General features: G+C 36.8%; 1 pseudogene; it reads right to left on the bottom strand.

The window, feature by feature from the left end:
• Positions 1-18,282: 18,282 nt before the first annotated feature.
• The window catches only part of LOC114698342, a 58,946-nt pseudogene continuing 49,527 nt past the window's right edge, over positions 18,283-27,701 (bottom strand).

Here is a 27,701-nt window from a genome sequence, read left to right as displayed (position 1 = left end):
TGTTATCCATATTATACAAAGAGCCCTTAAAACTCAATCACTATGACAAAAAAAATTATAAAGTGGGCTTTAATAGATATCTCACAAAAATAGACAGATGCCAAGTATGCATGAAAAGATGTCTCATGTTATATGTCATCAGGGAGTTGCAAGTTAAAACAACACTGAAATGTGTCATACTGAAATGGCCCAAATCAAAATGCGGACAGGGGGTCCAGTGCTGGCAAGGACACAGAGCACCTGGAACTCTTATTCACTTCTAGTGGCATTTCAGTTCACACAATCACTATGCAAGACACCTTGGCCATTTTTTTACAAAATTGTTCACATTCTAACTTGATGATCCAGAAGTTGTGCTCCTTAATATTTTTTTAAAGGATGCCAAAGCAAAAGTCTACACAAAATAGAACATGTAGGTATTTTATGGTGTCATTATTCATATTTGATTCATAAACTCAAAATTGTAAAGAAAGTAGGATATAACCTAGTACCTGCTGTCAATATATTACATGACAACACAAATAAATGGTTTTGCAAGCAACAAAAAATACAAAGAAATATTACTGAGCAAAATAAACTAATTAAAAATGCTTAAAAACATGGTCATCAGGGAAAGGAAAAGATAAAGCACCATGAAATGTTAAATCCTAACTTTGAGAATAGCTATCATCCAAAAGTAAAAAGGTAACAAATGTCACACAGGCTATGGAGAAAGGTGGGATTGTACATTGTTGTTGGGACTGAAAAATGGCACAGCTATTATGGAAAATAGCGTAGAAGTTCTTCAAATAATTAAGAGCAGAACTACCATTGTCTGTCCAGGACACTGCTGAATATATGACCAAACAGAATGAGTTCTTTATTTTGATTATTTATAATAGAGTGTGACCCTATCACATATTTTTAAAAGGTGCTTGAATAATAAATTTTTATTCTTTGTTCATTTAATAATACCTTCTTGTTGCCTTCTCCAGTGGATGACAGTCGACCAGGCAAGGGTCCTTGGGCAGTTACCACTTGTCTCAAATCTATATCGTTGTCCCATGGTCTTCTTTCATTTAATGTTTCGTAGGCACTAAACGCCTGTCTTGTCGTTGTCCCTTACAGATGATATTTCAAATTTCTTTTTCATTTGCTTAAATATTTTTATGACTCTTTCCTGGTACTATATAAATTGGAAATGTCAGTAGATATTGGAAACTTTGTCTTAATTTCTCTCTTCTAAAAATGTAGTTACCCAGAAGTAGTCACACCTGCACACTTTTCTTTTTAGATCAGAACTACTTTCTCTAGATATATCTGAAATGGCTGATTCTAGCTTCTTTTAATTTTAATCCTCGTATTTAAAAATTATATTTTAGTTCTAAAGTAGTAAAAAGAAGTAGACTTAGAAATTATGAACTGACAAACTTCATGTTGATCATTCTTTGCCAATCTAAGGAGGAGTGAGGGAAAAAAACTATTAAAGAAAAAGCTAATTATTACAAAAGAAATTTTCAAACAGAAACTTCATACACATTTAAGAAAGAATAAATTGATCATTTCTATGTGAATGAGCTCATTTTTACAAAGCCTGCCGAAATCAATTCATTTAAAAATTAATTCTAGCCGGGCGGTGGTGGCGCACGCCTTTAATCCCAGCACTTGAGAGCAGAGGCAGGTGGATCTCTGTGAGTTCGAGGCCAGCCTGGTCTACCAAGTGAGTTCCAGGAAAGGCGCAAAGCTACACAAAGAAACCCTGTCTCGAAAAAAAAAAAATTAATTCTATTTCCTGGCTTCTATTGATACTCCAATTTAAACACAAAATCTGAAGACTGAAAGCAAGGATCCATATGTAAGAGAAGACATGTTGTATTTATTTTTCTGGGACTGGGTTAATTTCACTATTATTTCCAATTCCATGTATGTCCCTGAAATTTTACAATTTTTACAGCTTAATGTATTTTCTATATAGAAATGCAACACATTTTTATTATTGATTTATTGACAGACAGATATGTAGGCTTTTTCCATTTTCTAGGTACTATGAATTGAGCAGAAATGCACACAGATAAGCAAGTGTCTCTGTAGTAGGGTACAGAGCCCTTTGAGTATAAGCCTGGGACAGATCGTGGTTCTACTTCTAGCTATGGAGCAACCTCCACATTGATTTTCATAGGGCTGTACCAGTTTATACTTCTTCCAGCAGTGAACAGTGGGTCTTCTTTCCCCACACCCTAGCAGCATTTGTTCTCGTTGATTTCCTTGATCTTAGCTATTCTAACTGGAGTAAGGTGGAATCTCAAAGTAGATTGCATTTTAACTTTCTTGGTGGTTTAAGTATGTTAAGCACTTTTTAAAATACATCTTTAAATATTGTATTTGTAGTCTTCATTCTATGTGTTATTTTACATGTCATAGGTAAGCCTCGACCCTAACCCACCACTATTACATCCTTGCTTTGTTAACTGAGGGAAATTTCCGGTTTTTCTAAGCTCTGCCCTCTCATCCAGAGCATATAGAACCCTGAAAGATTAGTAGAAGATTAGACTAAAGCTCTTAAATGTGGTAGATCTATAGTGATCAACAATCCAACTTCTTTCTCTCCGCTGTATTAAATGTTCCTTAAAAAGGTCATCTTTGTACCACATTTTCTTAATCCATTCTTCAGTTGACGGGCATCTAGATTGTTTCCAGGTTCTGGCTATTACAAATAGTGCTGCTTTGAACATAGTTGAGCATGTATCTTTGTGGTATGATTGAGCATTCCTTGGGTATATGCCCAAGAGTGGTACAGCTCGGTCTTGAGGTAGATTGATTCCCAATTTCCTGAGAAACCGCCATACTGATTTCCACAGTGGTTGTACAAGTTTGCATTCCCACCAGCAGCTACTAGGCAAGCCTCAATGAAACATTTCACTATGAGGATAAGAATTTATACTGTATTGAGCTTATAATAGAAAAATAAATAAATAAATAAAAATGGAAAAAAATTCATCTTTGTTCATCTACTGACTGAGATTCTTCCCCATACTCTTTCCTCATCCTCATCAGTGGTAAATTGCCACTTCTCCATGCCACAGCTCTTCCAAGTGTGTCCTTAATTCTAAGTCTTGCTTTCCATTATCTTCTCTGTAAATAAGAACCTCTTTAGAGTTTTACCAGTAAAATCAGACTCCTGTGTAATTATTACATTTGTTACTCCAGATTGAAATTAAATGAGTGTCCCAGAATTTTTATCATCTACTAAACGAATGATCATTTTCCACATAGTATATTTTTAGCATTCTTAAAGGTTTACTTTCCTATTATATGAAATTAAAACTTTTCTTTAAAAACTTATGCATTCTTCATGATGTCTACATATCAAATTGATGTAAATAAAAAATCAGATTGTCTGAATATCTCATTTAAAGTTTTAAAACTCAAATTATCTTTGCATTTCCAAAGTAAATATTTCAGCTGTAATAATTCAAATTAAAGTGCATGGTCATCTGTCTGTGTAACCATAATCATGTGACTCTAGCCCAAACAGGAAACAAAAAACTAAGAAAAAAATCAAGCCATGTATAGAAAATATTTAATATCCAAATATCTCCCAATGAGATGAATATTTCAGTGCATCTTAAACTATAATTTGGTATAACCACTTTGGTATAACCATTCCTAAGAGCAGCCAGAGAAAGCCCTACACATGATTATGTTAAAAATAAATAGATAAATAAATAAATAAATAAATAAATAAATAAATAAATAAATAAAATAGAAGACACATCTGATAATTACTGAATTTACTCCAACTCAACTCAAATTATTTTCAGAATTTCCAAAGTAAAAGTTGATGATTATTTTACAATTACACAACTACAAATTTTCCTATCTAGACTTCACCATAAGCCTCTACTGTCATGAATTTTTGAAATAGATTAGACTTTTCAAAACACTGCTCCTAACTATAATAAGCAGTAAGTGTCTCTACTTCCCCAGCTCATGCGACTCACATCTGTTTCCTCTGAGTCTCTTATTTGGTCCACCTGATACACAATAAGGCTAATTCCACAAGCCTCGAATATTCATGGTCAGAAGCTGATTCAGTTCATTTGAGCAAAGAGTGGGAGTTCTCATTTTTATAGAGAATAGGCTCCATGGCGACACATTCACTAAATGACCTAATGTAATCCACTGAAAAATAACACAGCTAAACAAATGATCTACAGGGCATTGAAAAGCAAACACCCAAATATTGACCATTTCAGCATATTTATAATCAGCATCTGTTGTTTGGTGAAATTCCAAAAACATTATCAGACACTGGTAAGAGTTTGTGTTTTCCTCTAAGCAACTTGGATCAACGATATAAAACAAAAGACAGTCGCAGACTTCTCAACCCTTTTTCACTACACTGAGTAGGTGTTTGTGGGAAACACAGCATTCTTCATGAACCCAATGTTCCTTATCAATACCTGGGCACCATCCACTCTAACTTTTATATATAGGACCTTTATATTAACATCAAATAAAAGAAGCAGATTATGGTGATATTTTATTTGTATGTTAATAAATAAAGTTTGCCTGGAGATCAGAGGAAATTGCAAACACAAAAGTCAGGCAGTGGTAGCACAAACCCTTAATCTGATCACTAGGCAGGCAGGGTCTCTGTGTGCTCAAGGCCACAGTAGGGAACAGAGCCAAGCGTGGTGACACATGCCTTTAATCCCAGTACCAACCATAGAGACCTGGAGGTGTGTGCAGACAGGCAGTGACAAGGAAGTGAGGTAGCTGGACTTAAAGCCAATGAGAGGGCAGAACAGCAAGGCAATAAAAGCCTAGTAGACAGGAAGTTGTGGCATTTTGCAAGCTGCATATTTGGCGAAGTAAGGTTGGTTGGTGGCTCTCACTATTTCCGTGACCTCTAAGGCTCCTATATTTGGCTCCATGTTTTTTATTTAATAAGACCGATTATAAATTCGGCTACAGCAGCAAGCCCTATTCACTGTGGTTAGCATCTTTTTAGCCCTAAGAGTTGGCTACAAATATTAAACTGAATAGTAAAATCATCACAGAGGAAAATCTTCGGTTGACAAAAATTTGAAAATGCAATCTTGGAAAAAAGAAAAAAGAAAAAAAAAACATAAAATAAGTGCAGTGGTTATAGCTAACCAATAAGTGACACCAGAAAGGAAAAAATTTGCTGAGTCAATTAGAATTTAAAGTAAGCCAAAGCTAGCAAGGATACTGTCAGCTGAGATTAATAAAATACAACTTTAACACTATCAGATGCATGAGTTTACATAATATTTCTTGTTACTTGTTGAATTTTAAAAAATAGTGATCTGAATAAAAACATGTATTTCTTCTATTTAACTATTATTTATAACAATCTCTTCAGAAAGTACAACAATTATGTCCTAAATCTTTTCCACACTTGAATGGGAAAAGTCAAATATTGTATTTCTCCAAATGGATTCGAACTTTCATTTTTGCTTTAGTAGTTCAATGAGCTATATGTAATGAATAGTGACATCTTTATTAGAAGACTTCACACATACGATAGTGAGGAGCATGAGAGGAAGGGATCCAATTTATGATCACTGGTGGCCCAGGAAGAAGGAGCATTAGGAGGCATTTATTTCACCAGTTTGCATCACAAGCAGTTTCCTTGTAAGGATCTCCTTAGGTGGGGAAGGTGTGATGAGCTCTGAGAGAAGAGTTCCTCCATCTTGTTTTCAAGGCACAGGTTTCAAGTCAGCCCTGACTGACACCTAGGAGGCTTTTCAGAGCAGGCCTAATGACAAATGGACATCCAGAGCAGAGAAGCCTTTCAATCCTATGGTGGCTTCTTCCAGAACAGGATGGAGTAGTCTCATTCCTGAGGAGGTGTACGAAAGACTTTTACAACACTCAACTACTGGCTTGAATTCACCAGACAGTGAAGCCTACTTTCAAAATGTTTTCCTCTTATTTGAGAAAAGCAAATAGTTGAGCTTTGTACATTTGCTGTCACTGAGAGGTAAATCTTGAACATTCTTCTTGCCTGTGATGTCATATGTTTGAAGCAATGGGTGGGATAGCTTGGACTGGTCATTGTACATTGTACTAACGATGCATACATCATTTTCCAGCCCTCAGATATGCACAGTTGTGCTAATAAAGAATTTAAACAGAAGAAATGTGACTACTAATTCAGTAGAGGGAAATTTGAACTTATATTAACTGGGGGAAAAAAGCCTTAGTTTCTCCACTTTCAAAGAAACCTCTTTCAAAGAGTCTTCTAAAACCTCAACAGAAATGGCATAAGGCTCATCTGCTACAGTCAGATACATACAGGAATTCCTGAGGCAATGCATTCACTCTCAAGAGAGGAAAATCACCTTTATGGTCACCCACCTCAACTCATCTAATTCTTACATTCATTGCAAAGCTTTATCCATTGCTCCTTCTTCCAAACAAAGCTTAGCATATACTCTCATTGTAGTGTGCTATAAGCACATGTGAGGTACATGGATGCACTCATTATTGGGAAGTGTCCCAGGTAAGTACTTTCCCATAGTGCCCTGATACTCTCCGTGAATGAACACTACACACAATGTATGAGAGTGTGTAAAATTTTAAATTGAGAGAAAAATGTATCATAAGGCTTTTGAAATGTATTTAGTCATTAAGAATTGTGTTCAAAATAATTAGTAGTTTTTAAAACCTCTCATTAATGAAACAGAAAGAAAAAATAAATAATAGTTAACACATTTTTCAATGTCCAGAAAAAAATACTTTTTCATTTTCTTAAGTTTTTATATTCAATAATTACAGATTCTACTTCATAATCGGCTGAAACTCAGAAGGAGCCCAGTTCCTTGCTTAATATATACACAGAACAGGACCATTATTCTAATACTGGTAAGATAGGATAGAAGAATAAATATCTCCTGTAGTTTCTAGATTAAAAAGATGTGGTTAGAAATCACAGTGCTTCAGATAGATGTAATTGGATCCAGAAAAGAGCCAATTCTTTTCTATACCCAGGAACATGACAGGACGGTTTTATCTTTTAGACACATACAAACAATGTGAATCTAAAAATCACTAGAACTTTTATGTTTTATAAAATCTCCATCGTCTAATCAAAAGGTGATTCTGTAAAATGCTCCTAACATCACCCTTGTCCAATCTGGACTGCTATGGATTGAATCTTCTATTTAGTTTCACATTTTTCTTCCTGAAATGTATAAGCCTGATTACAAATCATTGCTGAATGACATTCAGGAGATATTGCAAGGGCGTCTACGCTACCTCTCTTGTCAAGTGTGTTTCAGCAGAAGGATTATTGATGGAAGCCTGAGACAGAGATGAAGAGAAATTAGAGTTGTGAGGTATAGAATTGCAGAAATTGCATCTATACAAACAGCTGAAAGCAAGATGATATTCTGTTCAAATGTTTCCCATTTCAAAGAACTCTCTGGAGTCCCATTTACTCCTGACAAGAACTAACAGTGCTTACAACTTTTCTTCAACCTGGAGAATTGCTCAAATTAAGAAAACAGTTTTAGTTAAAAAAGAAAAGTGCACCGGGGCTATAAAACTATGGAACAAATGTTCAAAATGATTTTGTCAGCCCAGGATCTGTCTTTGGCACCTGATACACAAAATAAAATGATGAAACAACTGGTTTCTGCCTAATAGTATAATACAAGCAAGTTACTTGAATTAATCATGAACAAGAACAAATGATTCCAGGAGATTCTTCATATGTGAATCTAAAAGGATCAACAATGGCAACACACACTGCCTGAATTTCAGGAGACAAAGTTAGAAATATTCCTCTACCTGAAACAGCTCACATACAGCTGCTGCCTGCCAAACACATAAACTTTTTCTCCCAGATTATTAATTACAGTGTTTTCCAAAGTTTGTTTCCCAGGTCAGTAGCTATAAAGGATATTTATTAAAATATAGCAAGGGTCTGGAGAGATGACTCAACTGCTAAGAGTATTTGTTACTTTTGCAGAGGAGGTTTGGTTTCCATCACTCTCATGGCAGCTCACAGTCATCTGTAACTCCAGCCCCAGAGAATCTGAAACCTTCCTCTGGCCTCCTCAGGTGCCAGGCACACACGTGGTTGACAGACATCTACATGCAGGCAAGACACATAAAACAATAATACTGAATCAAAAAGAGAGGATATATGGTTAAAATTGGGGAATCATAAAACTATTCTTTGAGTTATTTTGTAATGTGAGGCTCTCCCAAGATTTGAATATGTTAACATGTATTATGAAGATTATTAGTGAGGATGTAATGGGTAGCATTTTCAAAATCATTTGACAATGTAACACCTCTTTCTTTCCCTGTGAAAAGACTTTGACTATTGTTGCAATGAGTATGTAAAAATCGGGATATAGACTCTGAACATAGGGAGTCACTGGCTGTTTTTCCAAAGACCAACATGATCTGCTGTTTGACTTTATCGGAAATATAAAATGGGATAAAAACATTTTGTCTCAGTGGCTGCAATTTCATGCCCACCTTTCTACACAAGCACTCTCTAACCTGTCCATCATATTACCAGGCTGACAGAGATCAGGCAATCACAGCATGTTCATGCAATCACAGACACCAGTGCTGACCATTCATACAAACATGAAAACAGACCACAGACATGAAAAGTAACTTCCACTTCCATCATTATAATGGCTTCTCTTATTTGTGTTTGCAACAGACTATTATCATGCTGAAATAGTATGTCTTAAATCCCATGAACCGCTCTGCCTTCTCTCAGGAATAGTCTTTCATATAATGACCAAATTCTTCCCAAGTTTTATTTTATTAGGGAAAAAAGTCTTTTGAAGATTTTCTTTCTAAAAGAAGTGCTTTGTTTTTCACTGTTTCTCAAACAAGATTGAGAGATGAAAACGCCTCCAAATCAGAAACGAGAATTTGGCCACATAGAATGCACACTACATAATGTGCTGAAAAACAGAGCCATCGCTGGGGTAACGGACACTCATTACATTGTACTCACTTTTGATTCTTATGGTGACTTCTCTTTAATGAGCACCTACCTTGTACACAAGACACCGTTCAAGAGTTTAGCTACATTAGCTAAATCTATCTTCACATCCTATACCATGGCTCTTTGTAGTCTTACAAGTGAAGAAACACAAAGCAAGTTTTTCATCCAAAATCACCATTATTGAGGTATAAACTGAGCTCACACCTGCCCTGCTCTGGTTTTCAACTCCCCAGCCTTCTCTGGATGGTAACCATATGTCTAAGAAGCCATAGACAACAATTGTGTCTTGTTGCAACTTTTTTAAAGATAGAATCTCATATAGCCCAGGCTGACCTTGAATTCACAATGTAACCCAGAATAAACTTGAATGTTTATTCAATTACCACACCTTGTTTTATACTGTACTGGTGACCAAGCTCAGGGCTCCCTGCATGTTAAGTGAGCAGCCTGCCAACTGAGCTACATCTCCAGACCCAGAACTTCATAGTGAAGAAGTAATCTCATGTTAGCAAAGCATATAGAAGACTCTTTCCAGTTTTAGCCATCGGGGTCTTTTCTCAGATCATCTCCCAAAAAGCAAAGAATTTTAGATTGTATGAAATTAGGCCTGAATTGATTAATAAAATGACAAGGAAAAAAGCATTGGTGAATAAAGAGAAAAGAAAAAATAAAAAGATCAGAAAATCCCAATACACATTGGGTTGTGATAGAATGGCATACACATTCATTAAATCTTAGAGACTTCCACTCTCACCTCATTTGGAGCCCGCTGAGCTACACTGCCTCTGGTAATATTATTTATGGCACTACTTTGTACATGTATGAAAGCACTGAAGACTTCATATGAAGACTCTTCTCTACAAACCCCAGTTCATAAATCAGTTCCGAAGAAAAATGCAAAAAAAAATTACTGTGCATAAGAAGTGTCCCCTTAGCAGCAAGTGTGCTGACTGCTCAGGTCATGTGGCTTCTGTGTAATAGTTAAGCTGAACTTGAGAGATCAGGACCGATAGAAATGCAGCTGAGGCTCCTATAACAAGCATTTGTTAAAGGTCTTTATCTCTGAAAGAAGTAGTCATTGAATATCTTCATGGTGTGACGCCTTAATTTGCTTCTCTGTTTCTCTTGGTCTAGCATGTCTTTGCATGTTGGAACAAGACAATGTATGGACCTAAGAGTAATCAGAATCTAGCAAACCATCATCTGAGACTCTGTGTGAAAGAGACTGATTCGCTCCTGCTAGTCAGAATAAAACAAAAAGAGATCAGAAACTGGCATTAAAGACCTACTATATTCCAGGAATTATGTAAATATTTTGACCACAGGATTGTGTTAACACTCAAGCTCCGCAAATCAGGTATTTTGCAAATGAGAATTACAACTGAAATGATCCCCTGCTCATGTGAATTTGTATGAAACTCAACCAGGGTCCACACAGATTTGCTGGCTCCAAAGCCTGTGCTCATTCCAGTACACACTCCATGATCCTGGTGTTAGTTCCAAGTCCTGGTCATTCTGTATGAGCAAAGAATATTCTACAAACTAGCAGAAGCTCTAGATCTCTCTCTTAACTCTGAAACTCACACATGAGAAGACTCTGTCCATACAGTACTTAGAACAACCCAAATCAAGTGTCTGTGTGTCTGAATGAGGAGTTAAACCCGGGTATCTTGGTTTATGCTCTCTTTCTTTCTGCCATTTCTCATTATTTTCCTTGATAGATTTGGAACTGATACTTTAAACATGTTGCTTCATTCCAGGAATCCAAAAGATGCCCTGTATATGGTAGGACCCAAAATGCCACATTTCAGATGTATATTCCTAGTTTATGCACAATCTTAAAATATAACTCTTTGAAATACTTATTCTCAGTAAAAAAAAATAGTTATTTGAAAGAATATTAGTAGTAAAACAACCAAGACTAGTAATATGGGTGTATAAAAGCCTATGGCAGTTACATTAAAGTGGCCAGCATTCTTTCTCTGTCCAAACTCAACTCCAGCCCCTAACTCAGCCCACTTTTGCTCATCACTAAAAATCTTAGCTGTATAACTTTTATCCAGGTAGCCTATTGTTATAATCACTTAACCATAGACTACACCCTCATGCATACATAACAATAATTAATAACTCATATGCTAGTTAGTTTAACATTGTGCACATAATTCTCTTGTCCAGATTATTGAATTACCTTTGAGTTTATTTTGTGTTTATCTTGATTATTATATTATATAAATCAAGTTCTTATCTGTAAATTCAGACCCTAGCACAATGTTTGACATATAGGTGCTATTATGGTTGATTTAAATGTCAGTTTGCCCCAGATCAGAATCATCTCAGTAAGGGGCCTCACCTGCAGACATGTCCTGATTTTCTTGATTGATGTGAAAACCCCACCCTGATTGTGTGTGGCTCCTTTTCGTAGTCTTCGGATTGTTTAGAAGGAGGTGTATCAGAAGGAAGATCATTTAGCTTTATCTTTCTTAGCCTTCCCTGTCTCTGAATTAATATGTTCTGTTGTTGCTGCTGCTGATGATGATGATTCTTTTGTTGATATCACCAAAGTTCCAAAGCTTTCATCATGGGCTAAGGACCAACAACTCACCACCAGGAAGCTTCCAGGCTTCACATTGGGACTATTGACACACTCAGCCTTGTGTACTGAGAAACTAAAGCTTGTCTCCCTTACCTACCCAGTGAGAGACAGTCATTGTGGGAACAGTGCAACTGCTGAGGCCCCCTGCCTCAAGGAATGAGGAACCATCTGGTTCCTGGTTCACAGGAGCGATCCTGCTGTTGTTACTAGTTCAAAGTTAGCTTAGTGTGTGTGTGTGTGTGTGTGTGTGTGTGTGTGTGTGTGTGTGTGTGTATCCCATTAGTTCTGTTCCTCTTGAGAACCCTGACTAATACAGGTGCTCAGTATTATGGGCTGAAATGAAATGAATTGAATTGGCCTAATTTGAACCCAACTTAATTTATTTCATTTTAATTGGCAGTTGTTACCATCTGATCAATGCAGTTCCATCACCAATATTCCAGTCACTTCAAGGCTTACTAAGTTAATTCAGCACTTTAAATTTGTAGAATGACTTTCCAAAAAGGAAAAGAGAAAAGAAGAAGAACTTGATGTTGGTTTCTGTTTACAATGTTCAGAATGAATGGCCAGTAGGAGAGGAGGAAACCAGCATAGAAGGTCTTGAAAGAGCTGCAAGTTGGCTTACTCAGAACAGGGCATTCTCCTCCATGTTGGCCTTAAACTGTGGCTGAGTTAAGGCACTAGAAACACAATGAAGCATAGAAGCAAAAATGAGGTATGTCATACATCTAAATAGAGCACAGGAAAGGAAATCTAAGCTCCAAAGGCAAGCATGTTGTCTCTTAGAGGATATAAGGTCAAACAGTCTTATCAGATATGTTCAAAGCAATTGTTCTAAAATCTTTTAGTATATTTTATTCTATTTTTTAAAAATACTTTTAAAATACATGCTTTTGATTAAAACATGTGCTTTTCAATTAAACCACAAGCAAGTTAAGCTTCTGATAGTTACTGTGGTCAAGCTACATGGCAAAGGGAAATTGCTTTTGTATAGATAAAAAGCAAACATCTTGTAAAAGAGGCATCAGTGCTGGACAACCACCAACACACACACACACACACACACACACACACACACAAAGAGAGAGAGAGAGAGGGGGAGAGAGAGAGAGAGAGAGAGAGAGAGAGAGAGAGAGAGAGAGAGAGAGAGAGAGATCAACTATACTGAAGTAGAGTCCAGGCAGTTAGGCAACAGTAAGGCCAAGGTTTGAAATTCCTAGGGTATGAAAAGGTGGGTGATGATTTCCTCCCTGTAGCTATGGGAGAAAAAGTGCACTTCTATGATCAGTCAGGCTGAAAGATAAATCCATGAATCCATGTTCCCTCTTTGCCATGGTTACTACCAGGGCAATGGGGATTGATAGTCGTATAGCAGACAAGCACCTTGTGAATGAGAAAGGCTGTCCAGAGAACTATCTCCTGTGCAAATAAATCTCTTACACCATGGATCATATATCTTTCAAATATTTTATAACAGATTGATGAGTGGGTATGAAATATGTCATATATACTTCAATTTTATTTCAAACCTGAGATTTGGTTAAATCAAGAAGAAATCAGTAAACTCTGATATAGATCTAGAACTAAGTTGTAAGTCATAAAAGTTTCGAATTTCTGAGATATACATGAAAATGTAAGAATTTCTGAGATGTATAAATAGTGTCTTTACATCCTTGATCAAAAACATGCTCTTGAGATAAAATCTTTAAATGTATTCTGAAGAGTTTTACTAAAAAGCTAGCCCTTGTATTTGATAATATCTTTTTCAATGTACCTTCTGTGTCTTTGACAGTGGGAACCCTGTGATTAGAACCTTGAAGATGAACATTTCCTCATGTTAGTACCAGTTCTCTTCGGAGTCTAATTCAAAGAGAAAGAAATCTCTTAAAACTCACTCTGTGAGCTCAATATGAAAGAGATGTACATGTCATTCCTACTTTGCATTTTATTTAGAAAATAAAAAAGGAAGCCAGAAAATTGTTCTAACACTCTATATTACTATCAGGGGGAAAAGTCCACTGCAACATTTGCTAAGAAATAAAGATGTAAAAATCCACTAAATAGTTAAACATCCTTTTTGAGACAAGCAAGATTATATATGCTATATGACTATTTCTTATGAAAATATACAATGCCAAGGATCAAAGTAAACATGTTTTTAAACTAAACATTGTTTAGTTAGTATTCAAGATGCTGGCAAAGGCAGACAAAGTTGAACTGAATACAGACTTGGGAGATTGCTGCATAGAGGTGGTAGATGAAGGCACAAATAAGGATGGGAACCCCAAGAGTGACATCTGACAGAATGGACTTTGATTTCTTAGACCACAGGAAGGTGAGAAGTGAAGCATACAGATTCATAATGAAATTCTGCAACTGCTATTTTTAACAAGGGCAGGGGGTAGAGAAAGAGCCTCATTGGGCAGATGATTTTTCTCTCTATTTCTGTGAAGGCAGAATGTGAGGCTGTTTCCCATTCTAATGATGCTTATTGCATAGCTTTTCAGTTGCATCAGATTCCAAAGTTGTAGAAAGGGTATACCAAATTCAAGTAAATGCTGGGATTATTGCCTGGCAGAAGAGGGAATGAGCAAAGGTAAGCAACTAGCTGAAACAGCCATGTCCAAAGCAAACCACACTCCATGATAATTCTGCTCTCTCCAATTCCTAGCCTTTATACTACTAATGTTTAAAATAGTCTTTTCTGTTCAAACTAACCAAACAATTTTAAAGGAACACCTAGAAATTTAAACATTTTTCATTTTGGCTTTCTCTGAGCCATTCTACCTTGAACATGATCAAGAAAAAAGATGAGATATGCAAAGCTTTTATTTTGGGATAAAGTAAAAATAACTCTGTCTCTCTTGATGAGTTATAAATATGCATAAATATACACAACACTTCCTTTTTCTTGAGCTCTTTTACCTTGACTAATGAGACTGGTCCAGAAACCATTATAGCTGTGGTTATAAATCTCAGCATCTACAAATTCAATCATTCACTTATTCGCTCATTAAACAAATACTGTTCAGTGACATTACTGCTAAGTGAGGTCTGAGGTACATAAAAAAAGCATGGCAGCTCACTCTTGTTATATTTACAGTTTGAGTACACACTTTCCCTATGGGGAGTGGATTCTGATGAGAAGAGAGAAGAAACAACCCAGAAGGAAGGAAGCCGGAGGGGATGAAACAAAGCATGTTGCTTTTGTGTTTGGGAGGAAAGCAACACACTTACTTAAGTTGATGCAGTTGTTCCAGTTCATTGTTTCTGGCCCAGCAGGGAGATATGGTGGTATTTCTCCAACTCTCTAATCAGTGATCTCAACAAATATGGGGCAGGTTACACCACAATGGAGTCTATAAATCAAATGCAGCCCTAGAAATGTCCATCAGTTCCTTAATGCAGCAGTTTTATTGCATGTCTCTTCGTCCTGTAGACTGCTTCCATCTTGGAGCTCAGACCTGGAATTTGGACTCATGAGACAATCACTGCCCTTTATGCAGAGACTAGCTTTAAGAGTTCTGCAGGCCCAGCATGAACAACCTCATATTTGCCTCCAGTTTTTTTTTTGGATTGACAGACACAAAAGAATTATAGACTGTTGGCATTGGATGGTATGTTGGAGATTATTTAATACCTTTTACTTACAGCTATGTAAATAAATCTCATGGGTTTTAATTAACACTCAAAAACTATTCAAGAAGTTCTGATAATGAGATGGTAGAAAGCATCCCTTGCCTGTTTGCAGATGTGCATGCCCACATTGCTGAGGGGACATGAGAAGACCATGCCTGCTCACAAAGAAGTAGCTGTGCTAATTACTAAGTACCTTTTTTATATTTTCCCAGTAATAAACGTATCCTTAACTGCTCAGCACATTTCTCCTTCATCACTAAGTTTGCCTTTAAGCTTTTAGACTTGGAAAATATTGAAAACCTTGTGAAATGTTTGTATATCTTGATGCCCTGCCATAAATTAATTAGGATAACTCATTTTTCTCCCATATTTCCATAATCCAGAAATGACAATCTAATGCAATTTTTAAAAGTGAGGAGGAAAAAAAAATCACTTGACTTTTTCTTTCACAAATGCCTGCTTTTGATCCTCTGAAAAATACAAGGCAAACTTTCAACACAGACAAGTGGGTCTTATATCCTGACTACATTTAAAATAACTCAATCATATTCGTTAATGGCAAAGATAGCTAGAAGCCCCCACACATTGTCGCAAACAACATGAGGTCATCCGTGTATGAGAGGATCAGATATTCATCATCATTAATCTTAATTTCAAAAATTACATTTGAAGATTTAATTTTCTCTTCCTATGTCTGGACAAGCAATAAGAAATAATCTTTGAGCTCTTAATTGTGTTTACTTCTATGACTTCATAAAAGAGACAACTCTAGACACTATTTGCAGAAAGAAAAAAGTATCATTAATAATGCTCATTATCACTGTATTCTTGTCTGTAGCCTGAACAGCTGGGTTTCTGTGAGAGAAGAAAAGCAAATGTTAAATACAATTCTTAGCCTGGTGAACTCCAAAATTCACCCAAAAGTCCATGTTCACATGCTACCACAGCAAAGGAGAACACTACAGTGCTCTCCCTCAAGTGGATTAGCCTCTGCTGAAAAATGAAGATTTTATTTAGAATTATACTCATTTAATCAAGCTATCTTATTTTTATTTTTTTAACTGTAAACAAAACTTTATTACACATAGGTTGTCACATAACTAGATAACTCTCTGCTTTGTAAACAATTATTCTTTCTTTCCACAGAAAGTTTGCTTCTGAACATCTCATCTGGGCATGCAAGTACTATGATCCTGACTATAACAGAACAGTAGAAATACCTCCATGACTTAAGCTAAAGCAGGACACTGGTATACAGCTCTTTCACCCAGTATCAGGAATGTACAAATGTCTTTATTCAAAACTAAAAAATAAATTATTTGTAGTCATGGACAATGGTAACAATAAACCATTATATATTGTCAATGGAAACCAGCAATGATGGTTATAACTGATCAGCCAGCCAACTTTTTCTTCAGTCATTTTCTTTAGGTGACTTCTCTGAAGTTATCAGCAAAGGACTTGCCTTGAGCAACCCATCAGAGTTCATTGAAATTACTATTCTAGGAGTTAGAACATGCTATCTTCTATATTTCCTCCCATTACTTCCCTTTTGGGGGATCTTCTCTTCTGTAGGAATTTCTGTCACTAAATCTGTTGTAGTTAATAAGAAGGCTACCCCAGCAACATCCAGTAAAGCAGTTTTTAAAACCTTCATTGGATCAATGATTCTTTTTTCCACCATGTTCACAAAGTCTCTGAACATAGAATCATAACCAGTTTGCAAGGAACTGAGGAATTTACACAGCTATAGAGGATCCTTCAACACCTGCATTCTTAGCAATAGTCACTGCAGGAATTTTGAATGCTCTTTTAATATTTTCTACACCTACTTTCTGATCTTCATCAGCTGGTTTTAATGAAGCCAAGGCTGGAATGGACTGACACAGAGAATAGCCCCCTCCAAGAACGACACCTTTTTCAACAGTTGCTCTTGCAGCATTGACAGCATCCATAACTCCAGCTTTCTTCTCATTCACTTTAACATCACTTGCCCCTCTATCCTTCAGCACAGCTACATCTGAAAGTTTAGCCAGTCACTCATTCAGCCCTCCCTTTTCATATTCACTAGTTGTGGTGTCTAACTGAATACATTTTTCTTTTTTATTTATTTTATTTTATTTTCTTAGGGTTTTGTGTGTGTGTGTGTGTGTGTGTGTGTGTGTGTGTGTGTGTGTGTGTGTGTTCAATATATCCAGACCACAGCTTCCCTCCCTCCACTCCTCATAATTCCCCCTCCTATCTCCCTGGATTCATTTCTCTTCAGTTTCCCTTAAAAAAAAAAAAAAACAGGCCTCCCAGAGGTATTAGCAGACCATGGCATAACAAGACAGTAAGTCTAGGCACAAACTCTCACATCAAGATTGTGGAGTTGGAAGTTTTTCTGTGTCTTGGTTGGCCCATGGCCGGGACAAATCTCTCCCACTTGCATTACCCAAGTAAGCACACAGAGGCTTATATTAATTTTAACTGCTTGGCCATTAGCTCAGGCTTATTACTAACTAGTTCATACACTTAATTTAACCCATAATTTTTATTTATATTTAGCCATACGGCTTGTTATCTTTTCTCAGTTCTGCCTTGTCATCTTGCTTTCTCTGTGTTTGGCTGATGACTCCTGACTCAGCCTTCCTCTTCCCAGAATTCTTCTTGTCTGCTTATCCCACCTACACTTCCTACCCGGCTCCTGGCCAACCAGCATTTTATTTATCAACCAATCAGAGCAACACACATTCATAACACACAGAACAACTCCCATAGCAAGGCTGGGTGAGGCAAACCATTAGGAGGAAAGAGGTTCCAAGAGCAAGTGAAAAGTCAGAGACATCCTCACTCCCTCTGTTATGAGTCCCACAAAAACACCAAGCTGCACAATCATAACATATATGCAGAGGACCTAGCACAGACGCACTCAGGCTCTGTTATGGCCACTTTCATCTCTGTGAGTCCCTATGAGCCCTGCTTAGTTGATTCTGTGAGCTGTGCTCTCCTGGTGTTCTCAACCCCTTTGGCTCCTACAATTGAATATATTTTTCAATTTGAGCTTTGTCACATTTTCCTATCAAAAGCATGTCATTTTAGTAAAAGTGGTCTCTGCAACTCTTCCTGAGTCATGAGCTTGGACATCTTCAAAATGAAGATTCAACTCCTCTTTTCCAAATACTGTACCTGTAGTGATAGCCCTATCTTTAGGCTGATTCTTCCTATTGTCCCCAAACCCTGGAGCTTTGACTGAAGACCAGCATTTAGTTTGTTCAAAACCAGTGTGCTTAGAGTTCCTCCATCAACGTCTTGGACAATTATGAATAAGGGCTTCTGATGAGCATTAGCAATTTCAAGAGCAGGTTCAAGAACTGGTCACTAGATCTTATTTTTTTTTTCATTCAACAGAACATAGGTATCTTTAAATTCACATTTTTGACCTTTTGTAGTGTTAATACAATATGAGGAAATATATCCTCTACCAAACTTCATGCTTTGAATAATTTCTAATTCATCAATAATTTCTAATTCAGCATTTTTCCACCCTTCACTGTGATGATGCCTTTCTCTTAACCTTTTTCATTGTATCACAAGATGTTTTCATTGTCTATCTCTGTTTGCAGAAATCATAGTCACCTGAGCAATTTTTTACAGGGACTGTGACAGGTGTAGACTGTTTCTGTTTTATTTTGTTTTAAGTTCACTAATTACAGTGTCAACAGCCAACATTACTTATTTTCTCAAAGCCCTCCTTGAAGATAAAACACGCTAGAAGAGTAGCAGTGACAGTCTTTGTGTTATTGGCAACATCTTGAACAAATTTAGCTCTGATGTTTTTATGTTTATCCTTTAAATCAATTGACTTTGCAACAGTGACCCCATCTTTTGTTACTTTGGAACTTCCTCTCTTCCGTAATTACCATTCTTCCCTTTGGCCCCATTGTAACAGCTAGAGCATTTGCTAAGAAGTCTACATCTTGAAGCCTTAGGGCTCAGAAACCTCCACCAAATTTTCTAACTTCAGTATTGGGGCCTGCTCACTGTGTCCTCACAGAGCCTCTTCTCTGTACAAACTTGAGAGAAATTGTTCCATTCAGCCAATGACTGTGGGTCACATGCCCTATGGCATGGCTTTGTCTAGTACTTGACCTCTTGGGTGGTCGGGACCCATTCCAGAGGCTGAGAGTGGCTTGCAGTTGGCCTCCATCTGCCTTGAGCAGAGTGGCAGCTGGACCAGCAGGATCAGCAGCCGTGTCTTCCTTATTCTGTATCAGTGAGTGTATTATCCTCATTTTATACCTTAATAAATTCTTGAGATCCTTCAACAGACTCTCGTGGGCTCACATAACGCAAACTCACCCTGGATTCTCTTCCTCCTCTTATACAGACAGCAGCCAGACTGGCCTGGGAACATGTCAATGGCCCGGATTTAATTTTATCGTCTATTTAAGAGTTCTATTTCCAATGTCACAGTCCAAGATTCAGGGGTCTAGGATGATTTTAACACATTAATTTTGGGAAAATAATTCAGACCCTAACACTAGGCAAATATGTAACCATAATAAAGCATAATACTATAACCCAAGAGATAATATGAGAAGGCTCTCTCTGTAGCAAGAATTAGAATAATTGAGAAGAAAGGGAAATGTCATTCACTGGAAACATTATTTGACAGCATCTGTTCCACATACTTTCCATGTGGTATCTGAGCACCATTACCATCAGACACGAACCTCCCCTTGCCGTTTTAGAAAGGACAGTGAGGTGACAGGAGTGAAAGACTAGTTTCATGGAGTGAACTAGAAATGGCAGGGCTGATTAAGGAGCAGATTTGTGTCTGCGCTTACCTGTCTTGCTCAAGTGTTTCCCTGTGAAATGTTTTTTTTTATGTGTATGTACATTTGCCTGGGTGAATGTCTTATAGCAATGCATGTGCTGTGTCCATAGATACTGGAACCTGCCATCAGATACCCTGGAAGTGAAACTATAGATGGTTCTAAGCTGCCATGCAGGTGCTAGGACCCAAACTAGGTTCTTCTGTGGGAGCAGCAGGTGCCTTTAATGAAAAAGCCATCTCTCCAGGCCCTCCCCCTGCAAGATGTTGATAATGACTTGGTTCTGCTAATCACAAGTGGTTTCGTCTTGAAGCCCTCATTCCAGCAATGTGGAATTCAACTTACTTCTCAGTAAGAATTCTTCCAACCTTTGGATTTTAAGGGTTTTTTTTTTCTAATTGCATATTTTTCTATCATATAAATGTGATGTACTTCACAAACATGCTTGAGAAATTAAAATTAAGTTCAATTTACTATTCTAGTAAATATACCATAAATCCATCAGTAAGCTTCCTTTCTGGACCAACTCTAGTAATTGTGGGACAATAGAATTTATTTTTTGTTTCACTTAGTTCTGGAGAAAAGCAAACGATTCACCACTAGAGATCTGTGGCACGTTAGCAAAATTGAAGTGAGATAGAAAAAAATTATTACATCCTATCAGGATCATTTTAGTATTTGAAAAGCTTGTACACCTTATAGACACAAAGCATGTCTGAAAATGAAATCACACACACACACACACACACACACACACACACACACACACACACACTGATGTATATTAGGGTTTTTTTGGGGGGAGGGGGGCTAAATGGAACCTAAGGGCCAAAGCCAAGAGGAAAGAGAGATATAGCTCTGGAAGAATATCTGAAAATAAAGACAAGGGGACATTAGAGGAGGAAGACAAGAGAAAGCCCCAGACAGAAGATACTTTTTGAATTGCATCCAAATGGACTCATAATGGACCTAATAGTGACCTGAGGTGAAAAGCAAAGAACTGTATTGCACCATTCTCTGGACACAGCATTTGATTATCTAAGACTTTCCAGTAATGGACTATGTGCCCTTCCAAAACTTAAGTGGTTATACAATGTATTTCAGAATATGGAGTAGAACACATAAATTTATGACATGCCCCATTTCTATTACTTAGTAATTTATAAGTACTTTAATGTAATTGTACAGCTTTCATAACCTACCACCATCAATGGCTTCCAGGGATCATTTCAAGTCACCAGTGCCTATAAATGCTGAGCCAACTCAACAGTTTCCATAATCTTAATTTTAATATCAACATAATATTCAGGTAATTATGTATAACAAACATATTAGAACTTTGGAATTGTTTTCATTTTGAGTGCCATGGTAGCTATGTGCTCAGTAAAGCAGGTTATCATTTTAAGCTTTCAATATGTTCCTGGTGAAAAATGTTAGTTTCTACATAGAGAATCATGATAGCAAAACAGCAAAATAAATGACTCCACAGTATACAAAGCAAGCAACAAGAAGCCACACAAAGTACTGCAGAATTCTTTTTTGAGAGTTATGTCTAAGCCTTAAAGCACAGGTAGTTAGTGCAACTGGGACACATTCTTTCCCCTCAAATCCAGCTACTCTATAAACTTATGGAGGTTCATGGAACTTTCTAAAAAAAGAAAATGTCTCCATGAGATCTTTGATGCTAACTGAAATCCAGCTGAAACAAAATCAAGGGGAAAACCATGTAGTCCCCAAGAGGGAAAAATCATTTCAATATACATGATAATAAGGTTCAAATTCAAATTCTGGAATATTATACAGAGAAATGGTTAGGAAACATTTGATGGTGGTAACTCTTGATACAGGCACCTTGGTACACCATGAGGAAAAGAGCTAGTTGTATACTCTGAGCCAATCTCTATTACAATTTTTGAAAGTAAATTCTTCACGTTTACTTTGGTGTAAAGCAAATGTTCTATACTGTCACGTGGAAGGAAAATGTCTCTTCTCTCTCTACATACAAAAAAAATTGTGAAATCAGCAATAGCCATGTTTCCTGTTTGCCATGGTGATTTTAAAGATGATCAAAGACCCTGATATTGAACTCCACATTTTTTTAAAGTAACTCTAATATCAGTGATAGCAGTAATATTCAGAGAAATCTGGTCCTTTGATGTGATGGAGTAATAGACTTTACAGATCTATTTCAATGAAGCTATATTAGCAAATCATTTGAAGTCAATAAATATATCTGGAGATCTTAAATTGAACATGGGAGAGAAACTTTGGAATGGCAAGACTCAGGATGGCAGCTCAAATTCACTGGACATGACAGTGTAAGGAAAGTTTGGCCTAATTGTACTCATACTATTTAAACAATGTATAGCCCCATCACTCTTAAAAATTTATGATGGAATGAGTATAATCCAAAAGAATCCAGTCTCTTTTAATTCTTCCTTCCTAATAAACCTCAGAAGCAGATAAAGGGAAATCACTGTCATTTATAGAAGCCAATAAAAAAATGTGGAATCAAATAAGTGGTGAAGGTGATACACACCACGTTTCAAGAGAAGGGAGCCTCTTGAGTTAAAGAATGAGACATGGTAAGTAAGATTCATAGAAAACATGGAACTTCAGTAGACATGAGAAGGCAAGATTTGGAGTACAGAGGATAGAAATATACTGGTGTCCAGCCAGTCATACAAGTAATTAGCATTATAATGTGCCAGCAATTGTGCAAGGTATTAGGGGACAGGGAGTCATGCTGATTTCAACTAATTAAAAAGTTGGCAACAAAGAGAACTTCAGTTAGTAAACATGTTCATTGGTTTTGCCTCTTATAGGACAAAAAGCTAATCTTAGTCATATATGGAATTTAGAGGTCAAGTATTCTTCACTATTCACACATTCATTCCTTCATCTAACCATTCAGGGCTGAATACATCTATAAGCCACACACTCTGTCAAGTGCAAGTATGTACAGAGTTATGACAAAGTTACTTTCCTTTTCTTTTTAGTATCCAGGTCACTGGAAAGGTGTCATATTATTTCATGTGATTGTCTAAAGCATGACAGAAGCCACAAATCAAAAGATTATCTCAGGGATGGAAAAATGGCTCAGCAGGTAAGAGCAGTGGCTGCTCTTCTAAAGGACCTGGGTTCAATTTGTATCACCCACATGGTGGCTCAAAACTGTAACTCCAATTTCAGGGGATCCAATGCCCTCTTCTGATCTCTGAGGGCACTGAGCATGCATAAAATACACATCCATTCAGGCAAAATATCTCTAAACACAAGATAAATAATTTTAAGAGAATATCTCAAAAGATTTTCTGTTTTCTGCTGGTAAACTGACTGCTTCCATCAGAAACTAAAAACAATCACCTTTCTGTCTCTGCTTTGGGGAAGTTTTCTTCACCCTCACATGGAGACAGAGTCAGAACTGAGGGTGCTTTCTTCTGGCCCTGAGCCCTAGAGAAAAGTTAGCAGGTTTTAGAAAGTTAAGACATCACTTGACGCCAAAAGACCTTGTGATCCTGCTAAGAGCAGGATTGATCAGTTTCTACACTCAGTACACCATGGGCAGGCTAACTAACTCACATCCACTATTCCACCATACCTAGTTAACATCAAGAGAGCATTGCACAGCCATTACCCCATCTCCTTCCTGGCAGCCATGAGGCCAACAGCAGTCCAATTACCCATTAGCTTCCTTTTGTTCTTGAATCCTCAATTTAAAAGGCAAGAAGACATTCCTAAAATTCTGTTGTTTGAGTAGAATTTAGCCAGTATTTAAATAGCAATGCCAAAGTCAGGTACTAAGTTTTATGTCGATTACTTACAATGTCCCTGACACAGCCATGCTCAAGACTACATGCAGAATTGATTTAGATAGCTAAAAATAACTGTGTCAGTGACTAAATTTTCTCATCATGCATAACTTTCAATGACAGCAAAAGAGAAACTCAACTTAAAGTGATTGATTCTTAAAGGTTATCTGAACCCATTTAGATCCTAATACAAGTTGCTTCATGTTGAAAATCTGTTTTGAATACCTTTTAAACAATCTAGGGGCATCAACAATGGAAAAGTTCCAGACTTCTTTGGTGACGTATCTTTTCTTTTTTCTTTTTTTTTTTTTTTTTTTTTTGCTCTTATAAGCCTTCCACCTAAAATAAATGTTTCTATTCATTTCATTTTCTTAAAATAACTGACTCATTTACTACTACACATATTGTATAAAGAATGCAAATATTACATAGGCAAAAAATTCACTGAAAAAAAAACCATAACTAAGATCAAAACAATAGAAACTCCTGATACAACAGTCAGTGTTTTTCAAAAGTGCATCCAGACCCTCCCCACTGCCCATACATCATCCTCACAGAACATTTACACCTTCCATATTCACTAGAGCACAGTTTTTTGAGAGGATGATTATCACATTCTCAGGAACAATGTCTGCTATCCCCAGGAAGCACCCCTACTGCTTTAATGGAATGAGTTAAGACTAAGCTGGGTTTACAATTACTAACTGCATTGTTCTCTATAACTGCTCAGAGCTTTATTTGATGTTAATTTATCTGTTTCTGCTAAATGGCAAGTAGATGGACTGCAGACAAAACAGTGAAATGGCCCTGCACATGCTTGGAGGTTCCTGACATTCTGCTTACAAAGGTCACTGCTCTGATGCTATAAGTATTAGAAGTCAAGGCTTCTTTGTGACTGTAACAGTTTCGTGGCTTCCACAGCTTACAACTAGAAGTGACTTATGGAGATAAACATTTAGGCATTGGCAAGAAAAACACAATACATTGACAAGAAAAACACAATACGTAGCCATAAAAGGAAAAAAAATGTACTCTTAATGGTTAATTGGCTCATATATGCATGCTGTTTCTGTGGTTTTAAGGTCTATAATATTTTGAGTACATAATTACACACAGAGAGATGTAAATTTTAAAAGTCAACTATGTAATTTTAAATTTGAGAGTCAATATGATTAAAGTTGGGTAAAAAATGTTAGAAAGGTCATTACCAGATTTAATTTCAGCCATCTTTTACTCCATTTCACCCTAGGGAACATAGATGGACCCAAAACAAATCGATTCACCTAGTCTTTTAACACTTTAGAATAAGTATTCTCAGAAGCTTACAACCCCAAAATTGGCAAGCCTTGTTACATCCAAGCCCAGATAACTGCCTCCCTTTACAATGTATCTATTGTAAATGCAAGCACAGAGGAGTTATCTTCCCTCTTCACACAAGCCAGTCTGTAGTGAGAGGTGAGGGTGGCAAAGCAGGAGGGATGATCAATAGTCTGTTAAACTGGACCACAAGAAATCTGATCCCCAGTGGCTCAGGAAGCCAACGAGGGCAAAAAGCTAATGGGGGCAAGATAGCAAATCTACACTATAATTTAATTTGCAAGTTGAAAAACTGTGACTATTTTGCCAAGAAGTCTTTTATCACATTTCCTTCCATAGCAGAAATCCATGACTATCAGTCTTTCATCCAATTTGAATTAAACACACAGACAGGAAAGAGGAATCAAATCCCCAAAGGCTTCTCATTTGACAAATATTTTAGTGGCTTTCATAAAACAAATTTTTGTTCCAGTTAGATCCTTGCATTGCATGTTAAGAACCAAAGCCATGCTGAATTTGATCATATCAGGCTACCTCTAAAACCTAGATCACCATAACCAAAACTAAGATTCACTTAAATATGTGTACAGGCTGCTATAATCACCATTCTCTGTGCTAGCTACAGAGACTCAAGTTAAATGATGTCTATGCCCTCAATAAATAATGAATAGTTATCAGATAGAAAGCTAAAAAATGTTTAAGTATATAATGTGTATTAAAAACTAGAAATATTTATAAATACCACAAAGCAATTTAAATAAATATTAGCATCAGATGACACTGACGGTGATGGTAATGATGATGTTATGATGTCATCATTCTCCAGAAATCTTAAGGGACCCATGAGTAAACAGGTAGGAGACTAGAAAATGCTATAAAAGGAAAAATTTCCTACAAATGGTAGACCTCTGAGCTAAATTTTCCAAGACTAATAAGAACATAATTCAACATGATGCAAAGTATATGAAGAGTTTCTCACTGAGCAGTCCAGAGCCCTTTAAAAGCACTGGCCATGTAATATCTGCATCTTCTTAGGGAGAGTACCAGACACAGTGAGGAGCCTTGTACCAGGGCTGCAATTCACTTGTATCCTCAGATTTTTACTCATATCATCTTGTCAGAATTTCTTGGATGATCAATTTATTAACACCAAATCACATAATGCAATGTTAATTTAGATAGCTAGAAAGATAGTGGCCAAGTCAGGCCGAGCATTATAGACCATCAGAGGATTTCCATTTTCCCCTGAACATCAGAGGATGACTTTGAAAAAATGCAGCTGACCTGCATTTTAAGAGATCATTCTGCTACTAGACACTGAACAATTGAAAGCTGCAATGATTAAAATATGCTGTTGTTGCAGGAATTCATGGGAAACAGAACAAGAATGTAGAACAAGTATGGTAAGAAAGAACAGGTAATATGTTCAACCTACAGTGCATAAAAGTCCTCATGTATCCATACTATACATCATAAATAATCAAAATGAAATTTTAATGACAATGAAAAGACATGATTTTCTATTTTAAATTAAGTAGTCTAGTCACTGGAATAAGTAAACTCTTCTCTATTTATAAGGCCATTCTAAATTCTACTCAGAATCATTTAAAACTTTAAACAGTGTCATAGAGTACGCACAACAGATTAGCTGATATTTATAGAATTCACTCTTCAGACAAGAATAGTAAGAATAGATGAATATATTCAAGAGGGCAGGAGTCTGAACAGTAGCCGGAACTATCACCCTAATCCTTTGACACTGAATTACAGGGATCTCCATCTAGGAGATGTAAGGGTGGCTTTCTCTGTGTATAGATTCTTGACAATCCAGATTATACTAGACAATGGACAGTTTGTAAACAGTTCTAGGTGGCTAGCATAAGCTGTTGTGCCCATACATTCCTGTTGTACAATCTCTGTCATGCAAGTAAGAATCATGTCAATCAGTGACTTAAAAAAAACAAACAAACAAACAAACAAAAAAAAAAAAAAAAAAAAAAAAAAAAAAAAAAAAAAAAAAAAAAAAAAAAAACCACCAGCACAGGAGGTTGAGCAAAGTTCAGTCATGGTCAAAGTCTAGGGTCACAACATAGGCTGCAGCTCTGTGCTACCTGATGTTTACTGTTTGGGATTCCTAAACTACACTTGTGAAAATTCTCTAATAGGGTACTGGCTCAATTTTCTGGTCTGATCTTTACAGGACCCCCAAGCTCACAGCTGGGAAATAGTTAAGTCTTACTCTGTGCATTGATCACATAGTAGCTACAAAAGGCAACCTTTAATATCCCAGTGCCTAAAGAACCTCATCTCTGCACAATGTGGATGTTGATCTTTATGTAGTTCTCCACTCAGAGATGATTTCAGAACTGAAACTTCCAGATTCTATGCCACCATTCTCAGCACATGGCCTGTAGAGTTATTTTGGAGGGCCTCTATTGGAAGATTCTACTCCTCACGGATTCCTGGTGGACCCAAAGTCAACAGTACATATCACATTAAATTTCCTGTGTTTTAAATTCAATTATGAATATTTT

The sequence above is a fragment of the Peromyscus leucopus genome, chromosome 2 (assembly GCF_004664715.2).
Source record: "Peromyscus leucopus breed LL Stock chromosome 2, UCI_PerLeu_2.1, whole genome shotgun sequence".
Classification (NCBI taxonomy): domain Eukaryota; kingdom Metazoa; phylum Chordata; class Mammalia; order Rodentia; family Cricetidae; genus Peromyscus; species Peromyscus leucopus.
Note: the sequence above shows the minus strand (reverse complement) of the source record. Positions and strands in the feature narration are given on the sequence as shown.